The sequence below is a fragment of the Podarcis raffonei genome, chromosome 15, assembly GCF_027172205.1.
Source record: "Podarcis raffonei isolate rPodRaf1 chromosome 15, rPodRaf1.pri, whole genome shotgun sequence".
NCBI lineage: Eukaryota > Metazoa > Chordata > Lepidosauria > Squamata > Lacertidae > Podarcis > Podarcis raffonei.
This window is the reverse complement of record NC_070616.1, coordinates 32,338,860-32,355,438: the sequence shown is the minus strand read 5'-3', so window position 1 is coordinate 32,355,438 and position 16,579 is coordinate 32,338,860. Positions and strand designations below refer to the sequence as shown.

Sequence of the window (16,579 nt, the reverse complement as noted above, 5' to 3'; positions counted from 1 at the left end):
GTTTCACACTGAGCCACCTTAAAAGCAAAAGTAGAGACATCTACATCATTTAAAGAAAGGTATTTCCTTAGTCACTGGCTCCTCCGTGATTCTCAAAGCCTTTGATCACAGTTTTCATGCTGTTTCGTCAGAACTCAGGCATACAAGTGTAACAGCTGGCATATGCAATTCACTAGGCCTTATTTGTTTACAAGGAGTGGTTAAACATCAGCTAGTAGCAACTGACTTGCTGCCCATCAATTTTAACTGCTAACCCCAGGGTTCATTTCTTCACTCTTCTGAGAACTGTAAAATCTCTCAATGCACATTCATGTACAATTGACACTAATACATTCTCTCTCACAGGGCTGTGGGTTTGGGATTTTTAAAAAGTTGCTGTGCATTAAACACTGAAAGGGAGACTGGAAAATCGGGGAAATGTAAATTTAAGCAGATTTTAGATGTTTAATAGACACTACCAACTACCAAATTATACCTAGGAAATATAGCACCTTTGGGGTTTGTTACCCTATGCCCCCACCTTTTCACAGGCTCAATCAAGTCGGCCAAGCATGTAAACTGATCCTGTCGCCAGCAAAAGCATTTCCTTTCACTGTGGTCAGCCAAAAACAGAGAAGAAAATGGAAATGACTTGAAGTTATGGCACCAAAAAGACCAGACAAGCAAGGAAATAATCAACTCCACATGAGCCACTTCTAGCCCATCACAATGAAAAAGGCCTATGACTAACCCCAGGAAAGGTCATCGAGACCGTGGGGGTCACATGAAGAAAAAGGCAATAGTGAGAGGCTGCCAGCTGCAATAAGAATCAGTGTGTTCCTAATTACATTCAGAAAAGAAGGGATTGAGCTCAAATAATGTTTTGATTTAGTCACAACCTAATGTAAAAGGCAGGAACTACAACTTATATTTTTGTGTATTACTAGATTAAAAGAAGTTAGGCCTCCAACATGCCTGCGGATGAGAAACTTGCAAAAGTGATTTGAAAAGTCAGATCTAGAAGTACTTTGCGAAGAGAGAAGTGAGTCTGTTGGTTTCCAAGGTTCAGTCCTTCAACTAAATTTGCATTTTCAATATTTGTACTAGCCTTTCACAAATCTATGATACTGAATAGAACAAATAATTTACCAGAAGTTTTTCAAACCAAGAATGAAGGCAGGATATGTGTGCACACACCTACATTTTCTAAATTTAGGACAAAAATACAATGTGTGTAACAAGCTAATTTGAATTATACTTTAGAATCATAATATTATTTCAAAAGTTTAACATTTTTAACCATTTCAGGAGAATTTTTTGTTATTCATTATTTTTGAGAGAAATATGTTACAAGCCAGGTTCTAATTTATCAGAAATTTGGAGATGGCATCGCTTATTTATTCCAGAATCCTAGGTGTGTAACCTGATATCTGAAGCACCTGGGAGGGAGTTATTTAGCCTGCAGTCTCCATCTTGTAACTGAGTCTACAAGCTGACCTCTTGGTCTCATCTCTGTGTAAACATCTTATTTGTATGCTGAGTTCTGGGGAACTCAAAAGTATGCTACACTTTGTGACATTTTGGATGGTCCCAATGAAGATATTACCAAACTAGTGGAGAAACTGTCATATTTTACTTGTGTGTCAGCCTGCCTAACTTTGCCTTTTTTCTTATTATTGTGTGTCATCTTTAGTAAGCAAATAGAATGGCAATTAAGAAATTAAAAAAAATGTTCTAAAATTGCTAGACCAAACAGAAGACAGTCCTCAAGCCTGCTGTCTTTTTCCACAACTGCCATCTTTCATCTATTACTGTTAGGGTAGCTCTTCCAACACCTTGCTTGGGGCAAATTAAGAGCTGTATGCCCTGAAGGAAGGCAGAAGTGAAGAAGCTCAAGGTAGGAGGCTGATTATCAGCTCTTGAAGAGACCACCACTTGGTCTAAGAAGAAAATGTTCCCTACTTTGTACCATTTGTTTGTTTTAGTATTTTAAAAATGCAAATAACATTGGAATGCCTTGGAAGAAAGCTAGTACTGCGTATCAGTATAACAGTGTTAGAAACTGAGATATGAAAGCTAGGAGCTAAATGGCACCTTAAACCTAGGTTATGAGCGCAACAATGGACTGTCAAGGCACTTTTTTAATAACAAGAATCCTTCTTCCTACCCACCCCCCTAATGTTCTTAAGAGGGTCTCTTCTCCAGTCTTCAGAGAGTAGCTGGAAGTGGAGAGGCAGAAAAAGGTCCTCCTTTCCTTCCACTATGAAGTTTTAATCTGAAATCTTTGGCGCAGTACTGCGCCCAGAGCTCAGAAACTGCTCGCGCAAATGAAATTCCCTGTTGCAAAATGTGCCTAGAACAATGGGAGTTTCAAACACTGCAGTGAAATCAATAAATAAGAACGTATAAAAAGTGGTAGTTTCCATGCAGGATGCAGTTATAAGCTTTTATGAAAACCCATTTAATTAATACATTTATTATAGGTATGTTTAGTAACAGCTACGAATTAACTAATCAGTTTATTATCCCTCTCTCATCTTCCTAAAATAAATTAATATAGCATGGTTTAAATCTGAACAGACAAGTATATGCATGTCTACTCAGAAGTAAGTCTCACTACGTTCAATGGGCTGACAGCAACTGAGTTGTCTGTTGTCTGGCTATGCACATCTTACTCCCTCGCTCCCCTAACTTCTGGATTTGGGTCATTTTACATTCCAAGAGCAGAAAGGGTGGAGTTAGGTACAGCAACTAAATTTGAGGTGTGTGATATCCCTTATATTATTCATGATAAATATGGACACTTGATACAGAAAAGGCAACCAGATGAATACAAATCTCCACAGGCCACAAGGGGGAAGGGGATTGAATGAATGCCTTTTCAAAATGATATGGAAAGGCAGGAATGTGGAAAATTTCCTCATCAAAATCCAATACCATCTGCTGTAGGTCACTGTAACACTCTGAACGCAACCATTAAGAACATATGTTTAAGCAAGCTTTATGCTACTGTGTGCACAAGTACTACCTGACAGATAAGTGAGACAGAAAGAAAGTGATTTGCTAAAGTCATGCAGAGAGATCCCATAGTTATGCAGGCATTTGAACCTGCTCACCTTGGGCAACTAGATGGCTTGTGTGCGACACCAATAATGAAATGCTTTAATTGTTTGTTTTGAACATTTGTATGCCGCTATTCTTTTAAAAGTATCACAGTGGTTTACAACAGTTATACATAAAAAACACACAAAATTACAGTAAAAAAAAAAAAACCAGAACAGTTAAGTATTACAGAAGTATGTATGTGTAGCTGCCAGCATAAGCCTCATGGAATAGAAAAAAATTCAGCAAGCATTTAAAACAGGGGTCAGCAGCCTTTTTCAGCTGTGGACCGGTCCACGGTCCCTCAGACCTTGTGGGGGGCCAGACAACATTTTTTGGGGGGATGAGCGAATTCCTATGCTCCACAAATAACCCAGAGATGCATTTTAAATAACATTTAAATAAATTACATTCTACTCATGTAAAAACACGCTGATTCCCGGACCGTCCATGGGCCGGATTGAGAAGGCAATTGGGCCACATCCAGCCTTAGGTTGCCTAACCCTGATTTAAAAGCTGAAAAAGAAGGTACCTCTACTGGCAGAGTATTCCACAAGTATTCCAGTGACACAAAAGGCTTCTTGTTACTATCAAATGAGCCTCGTCAACTTAGGAAACAACTAATGATGCCCCTGCAGATTATCTCAGGGATCAGTCTGGAATGTAAGGGTTCAGGTGGTCCCTTGGGACCCAGAACCTGACTTAGTAGCAGATTGGCAGCAATGCTAATGTTTTAACTATGTTGTCACATGCTGTCAGCCACATCCTTGGCTGGAGCTTCCACACAAGACCCAAGGGCAGCCCCACATAGAGAACATTGTAGTAATCTAGCCCAGAAATTACAAATGCATGGACTATAGTGGTTATGCTATCCCTGTTCAGAAACAAATATGCCTATTTTAAACGTGAGATATCTATATAACCCAGCAACAATGTTATGCCTTCATTTATGCTCTGAATTAAAGTTGATGAGCAACAAACTCGCTTCCAAGTTTATTTCACTGTTCTAAAACAAGGAAGGAATCAAGCAGTCAACACTCCATTTAAAACATTTACAAATATGATATTGTCCACCCTGCCCCAAATTTGGAAATCACTGTGCATGTAGTAATTATACGTATCAAGGTGTACTGCTCTGATTATGTGACTCCCAATCCCAAGACACTTGTTTGTCCCACTCTTTATTGGCATTTCAACATCTTGTAAAAAAAAAAACCTGCTATTTTTTTTCATGCCTTTGCTATTGTGATTATCTGTCCCTCCTACTAGTGCTCTGATGGTGACCATATGTTGCTTTAAAGCTTACTTTGTTGCTGTAACTTCATTCCTAACCTTGTTTGATTTTAATAGTATATTAATATTTACCACTTTGAGAACCTTCAGTTCTCAAAGTGGTAAATATAAATTTAAATTAAAAACAGAGTCAGGCACTAAAGATAAACCAAACTCTAGAGATAAAGGGTGTACCAAGCACTTTTACAACCTTGAATCACAGATGTGCACTAGTAAATTTTTTTCCTAGATTCTACAAGTCACAACACTTTCCTGGGAAAAGGTTTAATTTAAAGCAACAGGTAAAGTGTTCCACTGATTCACTATGACTAGACTAGGGTGTTTTGTTTTTCGAGTCAAGTTTCAGCATGAGCTAGTAGGAACAAAAATATGCCAACTTGCCACAAAGCACCATTTCATGTTTCATCAAACACCACAACCATTTGAAGGAACTCTTGAACTTTTCCAGGGAGTTTATTTCACAGAAACTTAGAATCATAGAACTGTAGAGTTGGAAGGGACCATGTGGGACACCTAGTCCAACCCCTGTTGAGAGCCAGTGTGGTGTAGTGGTTAAGAGCGGTAGTCTCGTAATCTGGGGAACCGGGTTCGCGTCTCTGCTCCTCCACATGCAGCTGCTGGGTGACCTTGGGCCAGTCACACTTCTTTGAAGTCTCTCAGCCCCACTCACCTCACAGAGTGTTTGTTGTGGGGGAGGAAGGGAAAGGAGAATGTTAGCCGCTTTGAGACTCCTTAAAGGGAGTGAAAGGCGGGATATCAAATCCAAACTCTTCTTCTTCTTCTTTTACCCAATGCAGGAATCTTTTACCCAACGTAGGTCTCAAACCCACAATCCTGAGACAAATTCTCTGTGTGCAAGTTACTGTGAAACAAAATACACTGGTGGCTTATTTCTGAAAGTATTAAATTCACATAAATCCATCTACTACTGAAATTGAAAGTCACTATGAAAATCTTGTGTCTTGCAACATGAACCAGGCTTATTATAGATCAAGAGTAGAAGGCTACAAACAACTGCTACAACACTAAATAAAAAAGGACAGAACCAAATGCAAAAGAGCAGAGAAAGAGGGAAACCTCAAAATGGTACAAGGTATAGGAGCGAACTCAAGTAAAACAGTAAACTGTCCAATGAGTATCAATATAAACCCTCCTCAGAGGCATTATAATTCACCATAAACTAAATTTACACCCCCAAGGAACGTTTCAACAAAATAATGTAGTAAATTGTCCATTTACTCTTTCATTAGAGTTCACTACATTTTTCCAGTCTCATTTTGAGACTTTCTTTCTTTATGCCATACAGAATGGTAACAGAAAACTTTGAAGCGTTTTTTGCAACCCTTAAAAAAATATTGATTTAACTTAGAAATTATGACCACTGATTATGACCACCGACCAATGAACACATATTTTAATGTATTTCCTTGCTCCTGACTTTTCAACATTTCTACTACAGTTTAATTCTTGGAAACTATAAAGGCTAAGAAAAGTTGGGCAACTCATCATTGTAAGACTCCGTGGGTCACATAGCTAAAAAACTGTACACATTTTGCTGACATGTTGCCAACATGATTACACAGTTGTGTAAGGAATTCTAATTATGGTGTGATGCCTAGAGAGAAATACTTTTCTCCTCTGAAAAACCAAAAAGCTGTACATGTTTCGAAGCTAGATAGCGGCCACCACCCATTTATCTGAGCCACACTTCAATTGGTAAGCCTTTTACATTTTGCCTTGAGGTCTATAAATTTTCATTCTTGAACTCAACTCATAGGTCAACTAAATTACACATCTGCAAGCTATAGAAGGAATAGGGCAGGGCAGGATTTTCAACTGTTTTAATTATTCAATTGTTATAACGAGACACACAAAAAAGCAGCTTTGTTCTAAAACTTGGCATGCATATGGCCCTGACTATGTAATGCACACTAAACCATGTCGAACACATCTGGTTCTTAGGTATGGCCAATGACAGTCTAATGGAACTTGCACATGGAATACAGATGCGGCCTAGAGATATAATAGAACCATCTACCCTCTGACCTAGAAGCATGATTTTCTGTATATTATTCCACATTCCAAAACATTCTGACTAAAGTATGTCACAAGAATGGAGTAGAACACACAAGGTAGGCCATGCCAGAAGTGCATAAACAACCCAGTAACAGTCCACACATCTCAAGAAAGCAAATCAAGCACGGCAGCACAGGTAACTTGCAACTTGTGTGCATTTAACTTGCACACATCCAGCTTTATGTGCTTGGCTAAAAAATAAATGAATGGACGGAAATGGAATAGGTGTCTAGGGGAAAAGGCTTTGACAATCTTACACACCTACTCAACCCAATGTGTTTTGACTATATGCAATTTTGGCTTTATGCGCTGTCCCTGGAGCGTAACCCCTGCGTAAGTGGAGAGTTGCCTGTAGAGAAGAAGAAACCAAGAAGACTGTTGGTGCATTTTCAGTAAGGAAATTCTTTTAGCTTTACAGAGCCTTACTCCATTCACTAGTGTAAGCAATCAATAGCTAGATACTTTGCATTCAAAAAGAAAGAAAGCTACTAACGTGTACAGCAAGAACTAGGCTTGAATCCAAATATGATCTCTCAAGTAGTCTCAAATTCAATCGCATAGAGAGAAAAGTAAGATGAGCCAACGTAGAGGCCTGAAGACCTATTAATTTGGTTTGAAAGACTAGAAAAATGACATTAAAGATCATTCAGATATGATGAAGGGAGGCCCAAAGAACAAGTGTAGAGATCTGACACTTCATCCCATCACAATGCTCAGATGCCTCAACACTGTTCCTTTGGGAAATTCCATAACTTAAATGACAGGAAGACACACACACATAAGAATGCAAAAAGAGACTGCTGGATCAGGCCAGTGGCCCATCTACTTCAGCAGCCTGTTCTCACACTGACCAACCAGATGTGTATAGAAAACCCACAAGTAGGATCTGAGCACAACAACACTCTCCCCTCCTGTGGTTTCCAACTTTGGAGGCAGAACATATCCATCAGGGTTATTATTATTTTTTATTATTGCTTACATTTATATACCACCTTTAGCTTCCAAGGATCTCAAGGTGGTGTACATGGTTCTCTCTCCCCACCCCATGTCATCCTCACAACAATCCTGTGAGGTAGGTTAGGCTAAGATTGATCATCCAGTGAGTTTCATGGCTGAGTGGGGATTCAAACCCTGCTCTCCCAGGTCCTGATGCAACACTCTAACCATCACACCACACTGTTTAGCATCCATGTTGGCTAAAGAATGGTTGTGTTCTGCTATTAAGTATCCACCAGTCATTAAGCACTTGTGCATAGGTATCTGAACTCTACTCTAAAATAACTAATAACTTAATTTTCAACTGTACTTACACTGACATTGTCAAGAAACTATGGCAACTCTATAAAATACAGGCCAAAAGTAAGCCAGCTTATCAAGTCTTATTTTCTGTTGCAACTTGTACTATAGATACTATTTGTGATCCATAAAAGGAACATATATCTATTAAATCCACACCTGCAGCTACAATTTATAGCCACCCAGTCATCTACTACTGTCTTACATCATAGGTAATTAGAATTCAGTGAATTCATGGCCACAGGGAAAATACAAGTCCCATGAATGGGAACACAAAGCAAACACAAGTTCCACAGAATTTCAACCAGCATATGGTAGAGACGAATTAAATCTGACTCAATACGGAGTAAGAAAGGAGCAACTGTTAAGTTTTGACTTCATGTTATTTATTCTATACTTCACCGACATTTTCACCAAACTCAGTCTTGCTTGCATTTTGTTGGCATATATACTAGTTTCAAATGAAGTGGTGGGCCACACTTTTTAACCTCCTGTAATTCTTTCAGGTTCTGGGAAACCAAAACCCAATGCAAATTTCCAGGTAACTCAGCAGAAGATTCCATGAGGAAATCAAGCTTTAATGTTCCAAAATGTATCTCAACAGCTTCATCAGATCACAGAACAGCAGATTTACAACACTATCATTTCAGTATTCCTTCAACAATTCAGCAGTCTTATTAGAAAGATTTCTTGGATTGAAGGCTACAGCTATTCTAAAATTTACATGGTATCAACATTGTTTGTACAGCCCCTGATTTATGTGATATAATGCCAGAAATAAATCCACTTAGTGGTAGGCAAGTCTTGCACCAGCAGTCAAATGCTTTATAACTTCTGTGAATGCTAAATGGGGATTTGAAGAATTAAATTAAGGATTTGTGATTATTTGCTTTTTAATAATTTCTAATATTGTAGCCTCAGGTATTCAAGCAACAACTTGATTGTTTTATTTAGAACATTTTATTTAGATTGTTTTATTTAGAACATAGGCAAAAAACAAAGTCTTGGGGCATCTTTAAAATTAATTTATTATGGCACATGCTTTCAAGGACTAAAGTCCACTTTATCAGATGTATGGAATATGATGCTGAATGAGTAGCTACAATATAGTACACATGACTATAGAGAAAGAGATAAAACATTAGCTGTCGGATGAGCAGAAAATGAAATGTAAGAAATGCAGATGGTGAAAAATGTATTAACATTTAGCTGTATGTAAAAGAATTACAATGAGCAACATTGCTTTGTGAACAGTAACATACACATCCTGGCATTGCAAGTTAATCAACACCTCTCTTTGTTCAAGAACGGTCAACTTAAGGTCAGTAACAGAGTATTCTGTGGTGGTGAAATGTTCTCCAATGGGATATGGTCCTTTTTGATGTAATATTTGTGTTTTCTCTCTCTTTCTTTGCATAAAGGCTACTGACCTGTTTGCCCTATGCTGTATAGAATGCAGAAGGCTATTACTGGCAGATGATGCTGTATGTCATATTGGAAGACAAGCAGGTGACTAAACCCTTGATATTGTGGTTAACATTATTAGGTCCTTTAATACCTATTTTATTGCATCTGTATCTGGGCTTGTTGCAGTGTCTGATCCTTGCATTTGTGCCTCTGTTATGTGGGCTGTTGGCAATGGTGAGCAGCTGATTCAGGTTAGGGGGACTGCCGGTGAATCAAGACATGCCTACTGCCAAACTGCAAAATATACCGTAGTTGTAATGGATGATGGGTTGGAATAGTCTTAGCTGGGAGGTATAAGGGACAAAAAAGTGGTGCTCTGACACATTCTCCATATCTGTCTAGTACAGGACAGGGTTTCATAGAATGCTGGAAGAAAGAAGTTCCATAAGCAGGAAGAGGCTGCTGACTTCCTCTAACATGCCCTCACTTTCAATCACAGAGAGCACCATCAGGAGGCTGACACTGGATTCCAAGACTTATTCTTCTAATAGTTCAATTTAGGACCCTAGAAGCCCACGCCTAATGCACTGGCTGGTACAGAATACACAAATGTGCCCACAGTTACTAAATAGTAGACTGAGAGAAAATTTCTCCTCACTTTTCCTGTTACATGGTCTCCATCACCCATGTTTATCTCCCATATCTGTCTGCCTAACTTATTCCATCACCCTCCCTTACTGATATGTCAGCTGACTGCATCACGCTTTCTCTTGTGCCAACATCATGCTTCCTGCATATATGCTGTGAGGGGTGAGGAGAGTATGTTCACTGCCTATACTGCCAACAAAGGGCTCAGGTAGAAAGACAGGGATGACAATCACCACTTCTCTTCCCCACTTCTCTTCCTTTACACTCAACAAACTTGGCAGAATCAGAACCCACAGCCTGCTGCCTTCTCACTTCTAAGATCACATACATTTCCTGCCTGGTTATGACTGCCTTAGAGATGCCCAGACCTCAATGGACTTGTCATAAAATCACAACCCCACTGTTGAAGCAGTGAGGTAAGTAAACCCTCAGTGCACTGTGCATCTCTGCCTCACATGCATCCTCAATGCCCAGCAGATTAGCTAGACTCCACCCCTGATTTTTCAGAACAGCTGTCTTCCACACACTCTCTGTGCAGCTTACTTACACCAATCCCCTGCTTTGCCACTTGCCACCTACTTTTCTATGGATACAAACATACAAGCAGCCCTGCTGGATCAGACCAAGGGTCCATCTAATCCAGCATGCTGTTCTCTCAGTGGCCACTAATTTCTAAAACCTTAATGTCAGCCGTCCCCAACCTGTTGCCCGCCAGATGTTGTTGGACTTAATTCCCATCAGCCTCAGCCAGCTGGAGTTGTCTAAAACATATGGAGAGCACTAGGTTGGGGAAGACTCATCAAGACCGCTGTAGACAGTAGACTCATGTAAAACCCTACAGGTAGCAAGAAAAACCATTTTCAGTAGAGACAGAGAAAGTTACCTGCCATTTACTGATACGTTTTGCTGAAGTTCTTGAGCATAATAAACCATCAAAAACTGGCATCATAAAGCAAACGCTACATCAGTTACCACACAAAATATAGATTGGAATACTCACTTATGACACATTTCTAAGGCAGACATCAGTACTACATAAAATGCCCCAGGCTACTTTAAGATAGTTTACTTTACGTTAAAAGAACAGACTTGGCTGCAATGCTAAGATAGCATTACATTTTAAAAACTGTGCCCTTTCTTCAAGTCACTATCCGAACTTGTTTCTGTGGTTTTCAATGCATAGTTTTATTGTGCCAATAACTTGACATGGACTGACTGCCCATCTAGTTTTTAAAAGCTTTAATCTTCTAATGTACAGAATACAGTGCATATATTTTTTGTATTTTGATAACAAATGCATGTGTGTGCAATTCGTGCTTTGGTGAACCCATTCTAAAAGAGAAAGCTGAAATCAAGAATCTTGAATTTACATTCTAACAGACAGATAGTAGTGCTTGTATGACTCCCAAATTACTGTTTTCTTTGTTTCCCTAAAGTTATAGCTGTTGTACTATCAAACATGAAAAGTGTCTACTACTCTAAAGTTTCCTGAACAGGTACTGTATTCACAAATAGTGCTGCCTTTGCAGCTGACCAGCAGAGGGAGTATGTCACAGCCAATGTTCTGCATAGCTGAAAAGAATTTTGTAAACATCACAAACTAGATAATTTTACTAAACAGAAATAGAGAAGATCAATGTTTGCAGACCATGAACAGAGTATGCCAACTTCTCAGAATAAAAATTGTTTTGGAAATAAAATCTTACTTTCAAATGTTAGGACTACACGATTCAGTTGTAATCCTAAAATATTAGCTCTTGTGTCAATCAATATAATACCATTTTATCATTTTCCCACTGTTTTGTGCTTTTACCAGGCTGACATTTAAGCTATTTATTATACTTGTTAGCCCACATCATACCTAATTATGCTTAAATGAAACTTACAAACAAATAATATTTCAATCTTACTTCAGAAGTATATTTCATGCAACCGATTGAATTACGTAAATCTAAGGAACTTACATTTTTCTTCCCCCTTCATATGCTCTATTTTAAAATATCCAAATGATAAACTAGAAATGCTACTGGAAATGTTTGTCAGTGCAACTACTAAAATTGGATTCCAAACCCAGACAGTACCAGAGACAATCTTAGCCAATACTGATGTTCAGTGCTTTTTCCTGGAGTGATGCATGCCCCTTAACATTTTGCAAATCTTTGTACTTTTCTCCATTTACTGTATTTATTTTTCCCAATTTGAACTATAAAATGGTGATTTTCTTGAGTCAAAATGAGAGTACCCCTAAACATTTCTTTAGAAGAAGAAAAAGCACTGCTGGTGCTGTAAATCAAATCAATACAATTTCCACATTTAATGTACATACACAAATAACAACAGAAAATCTAAACCCTGAAATTAGCACATCCTCCAAGAATCATGTTAAAGAATAAGCTTCGCTTCCTAAACCTTGTCAATTAAAAAATAATGTTTAAAAACTGGAGCAGGTAGAGGGGAGTATGTATTTAGAGAAGGGATTGTCATCCTTAAAAGTAAGCCACATTACACAAGACTACCTGTGCAATCTTTGTGATTATGTTCAGGCAAGGTGCAATATTCAATTGCTAAGTACATTAGTTGTTTTAATGAATTATGTCTAAAAAATAGACATAAATTCCATGTACAAATTGTAAATGGAAACAATGGACCACATAAGAAATATACCATTCAATATAGAAATATGATAATCACCAAATGATCAAACATGTATAGTGCAATCCATATATATTGTTGCATACAAATCATATACCATTTGCATATGTTATCAAAAATTTAAGATAAAAAGATAATGAACACAAACTTGGAACTATTGAGAAATGCTTCAATTACCAGTATTTTTCCTGTGGGGGAAGATGAAAAGTATACAAATAAAAGGTTAATTACCAAGAATCTGTTACTTATTCAGACTTTTAAAAAAAATCAGTGTGATCAAAATAGTGCTCTAGAGGCTTCTCTCAGCAAAAATCTATGCTTTAAACAGTACCACAAATATGATTAAAATAATTAAAAATAATTAAAAAACCAAATTTATATTAACTGGCAAATAAAAAATACACACCATTGCCTGTTATATTCTATCTTATTAAAAAGACTCACCCACTCCACAAGTCTAAGTGCTTGCACTGATAATGGTTTGCCACCGGTTTGCTTCTTCAGACTGAGAAATAAGTGATGGTTTCAATAATAAGGGTGGTTGAACTAATTTCAGTGCCTTAAGTAAAGTACAGTTCTCTTTAAACATCAGTGTCTAACTATTCGTATTCTTTGGGGTTGGGCTTTTCTCTCACTAGATAAGCTGTTAAGTCATGCCTTGATTTTAGATCTGCCAACATACAGATTCTTCTGGTGTAGCCTCCCCCACTCATCATCAAGAGTGATATACTTCTTGTTCTATTTTCCCCACCCCCACCCGTATTACAAAAAAAGGCACTGCAGGGCAGAAATTCCTCAGGTGCTTGCTAATGGAATTCCCAGGGTCTATGAGCCGCTTCGGGGATCAAGAGATCTCATAGCCCCTGCTGGGGTAAGAAGCAACGAGTCTGTTCCATTTAATCAAATACAGAATGAATTTTCAGCCCTATTCACTAGGTTGTCTCCAGGGCTCCAAAAAAGCACTAGGGAGCAAGAATCACACTAATGTGGCTCTTTCAGGCAGATATAATTAGTTTGATTTTAAAGAGTCACATTAATATCACCTCAGTACTATTACCCAGATTGTGCGTGACAGCGATACTGTACATCGCAAGGCTGAAAAAGGGAACTAAGGAAATATAAAAAGAATCATACAAAATGTTACATATTCTACAAAGGGATGTTTCCTATTATTGCATGCTGCATGGTTTCATTTTAACAGCAAGACATTCATGCTTAACTCTTTGAGCATGAAAACAAGCTAGCAGTGATTAATTTTTCCTTTAGATTTTTAACCTTCAAAATGAAATCTCTTTGTACATGACACCGATGTTGCTGAATACTATGAGTTTTGAAAATCAGGAGATATGTGCCAAATGGCCCTGGGAAATAACTTTTATGGCTAAAAGTCAAGGGATATTTCACAGTTAGAGAACATTAACATTTAAAATAATATTGCCCTAAATCCTGTTTAAAATGCGCTGCAGACAGACTACAACCATTATTACTTGTGAAAGGAAACTGTCAGATAATAGGTCATAATGAACTAGATTCAACCCCTAGGTTATGTACATGCTATAATTAAAAAGAAACACTCGCCCCACAAAAAAATGTAAAAATACATCAAAATAGGTCTGCATGTTTTTTATCCAACATGGAAAAACATCAGATTATAGGCCTCCTAAATTGAGTTCAGTACTAATTCCTCTCTCACTTTGACAGTAGAAGGAGTACAACAGTTCTTGCTCTGGTACATAGAAAACTCATTCTGTACTGTTTTGCTGACCTGGCTGTCTAAACAATCAATTTAATTCACTTGAAAGTCAAACCACCTGCTAGACTGGGCAAGGATTATGAAACCTACAAACTAAAGCAACATGATCCAGCTCTTTACTGTGTCCTTTTTGAGAAAACTAAATGACACTGTAGAGTTCTTTTCACAGGAAAAATCATATTTGAATACAAAGTTTTAAAACCAGCCAAGCCTCTGTTAAGAGTGATACAGGGTTAAAATCACAACTGATCTCATTTTGACACAAACACAAGTGTTTTGACACAGAATCATAAATACTCTGCTTAGAAATCAATAGAGATAGCCTCCAGGAACAGAAGATTGAGGCATCAATCTCCTGCAAGTTTGGTTAATTAAGATGCTGAAAGAACTTAATGCTAAGAATTCTCTTATGTAAACCCACAAGTCACAGCGAATTATGTTCCTGATTAAGTAAGCAAACTGTTCCTCTGAAATTAGGTACAGTACAGAGAAACAAACTTTTCTTATTTTATATCGTTCTTCCACACAACTCATTTGGACACTGCAATTTTAACATGTGCATAACAGATAGCGGCAATGCAGGCTGCTCCTGGTAAGAATGCTTTCTAGTTAAGCAGCAGTTAACAACAGTTAATTTAAACTTTCCAGACAAAATGTGATGTTTCATCTCAGCCCAAATGAGAAGAACTCCCAACATGTAGCTGCTATAAATACTTTTTAAGAAAAACAAGATGCAGCTTACAATTTCATGTTCATAAAGAGATGTGCCAGAACTTAAAACAGTTTGAAGTTGACAACCAAGCTTCTCAATCACATTTCCCATTGAAGTGCCAGGAACTGCTTTTGGCTCTATCAAAAGCAAGTTTCTGATCAAGACAGCATCAGAAGACTGCAGACATGGCAGCTGCTTAGGATCCAATTATCTGCTTCTATGGGATTTGGTCATGGATATACAGCATCCATGCCTTAACCAGAAGGAACAGAATACCTTCCAATTCACACAGGTAATCACAGGTATTCTTCCTTCCACATATACACACTAGAGCTTTTGAAACTGCATCATAAATGACAGGAACACAATCAGGTAAGGTTATCCCTGACTGCAAAGTCAGGTAACAAAAAGCAGGCAGAAGAATTTTTTTACATTAAAGGAAGTATAATGTAATGGGGGCAGAAGACATAAAAAGTGATGTCTTGTACTGGGCTAACTTACTTTAAAGTAAAGTAATCAAATGCAAGAGGGTATATTCATACCAATCAAAATATTTCATCCATTGTCAGGTAAAAATGAAAGTTAAGAAATTGTTAAGCAGAATCATCTGCCTCCACCCTCCCCCCCCAACCCCTTTCACATTTATAAATGGAACCAGGAGGCGCTGGTTATTCCAGAACCCCAGTGTTAGTTTGCATATGCACTCTGCAGAAAAGTACAGCTGAGTAAGAGGTGCTCATCCCTTTGTATATAGGGGGAAAGCTTGGATGCACTCAACAACAAACAGATCTTTTCTTCAAGTGCCAACCTTAGAGGATGGATACCGTGATATCAAAAATGACACCCAGAATTAAAGACTAAAGTCATAATGCTTCTTCCTTTTCACACTTCTAGGATTTAAAAAGGTACTTCCACACCAATTACTTTCCCCTGGGCAGATGCATGTGGAAACGAGAAACTATTTCAGATTAAACAAACTTTATTTCCTCAAATTCCAGAGGAGTAGACATGGTAGCTTATTAAAGCAAACACATATCACATATACACAGAAGTATCTGTACCTTGTAACATGAAACATGCATTGAAACCAAATATAAACACCAGAATACAATAGAAACCTAAGCCTCACTTCTATAACATATTTAAAAGCAATATACTTATTGTGGCATAAGTTTACATGGCTACAGAATCCCACTTTCATGAACTGTGATCCAACTTAAATGTGGCTGGCTGGATCATGCTTCGTGTATTTAAATAACTTTGAGGAGCAGGTTTATTATGGCAGCAGCTTTCGTGAAGCTAACATCCCGGATAAAACTGTCTTCCAGGTGCCATGAAACATTGCTGATGCTCCCGCCTCAGCGCAAAACCTAACTGCTTCTTGCCTTGATTGAGTGGGCTGCTTGCTGCACGTAGCCCACATCAGCTTACTCGCACAATAAATCAGCGAGCCTTTAAAGGTGTCACACATGTGCGCACGTGTTTATTTGTTTCGCACATTGATGACCCGTGTTGTTGGGTTTTTTACAGGGTGTGTGTGGGTGTTGTGCATTGGGGTGGGGGTGTCCCCGCCAAAATCAGCCTGCAGCTAACACCCGGCTCTTGCTTCGGATCCGATTCGTTTACACACAAACGCGCCCCCACTTCCCGGTTCACAGTAC

At 38.3% G+C, this 16,579-nt stretch overlaps 1 protein-coding gene and 1 long non-coding RNA gene across 7 annotated transcripts in view; one reads left to right on the top strand and one right to left on the bottom strand.

Moving 5' to 3' along the window:
• The window catches only part of CDON (cell adhesion associated, oncogene regulated), a 119,592-nt gene that overhangs the window by 45,577 nt on the left and 57,436 nt on the right, over positions 1 to 16,579 (bottom strand). Inside the window, exon 1 of one of the 6 annotated variants that reach the window (XM_053367824.1) lies at positions 12,898 to 13,104. The exons of the other annotated variants lie outside the window; for them this stretch is intronic. The gene's annotated coding sequence lies outside the window, so the exon portion shown is untranslated. Of the gene's footprint in view, positions 1 to 12,897; positions 13,105 to 16,579 lie in introns of those variants that run through there. 6 annotated transcript variants of the gene reach the window in all.
• LOC128403166 (uncharacterized) lies at positions 6,456 to 9,283 on the top strand. Its single transcript, XR_008327883.1, has 2 exons — positions 6,456 to 6,586; positions 9,168 to 9,283. It is a non-coding gene; the product is annotated as an uncharacterized LOC128403166 (long non-coding RNA).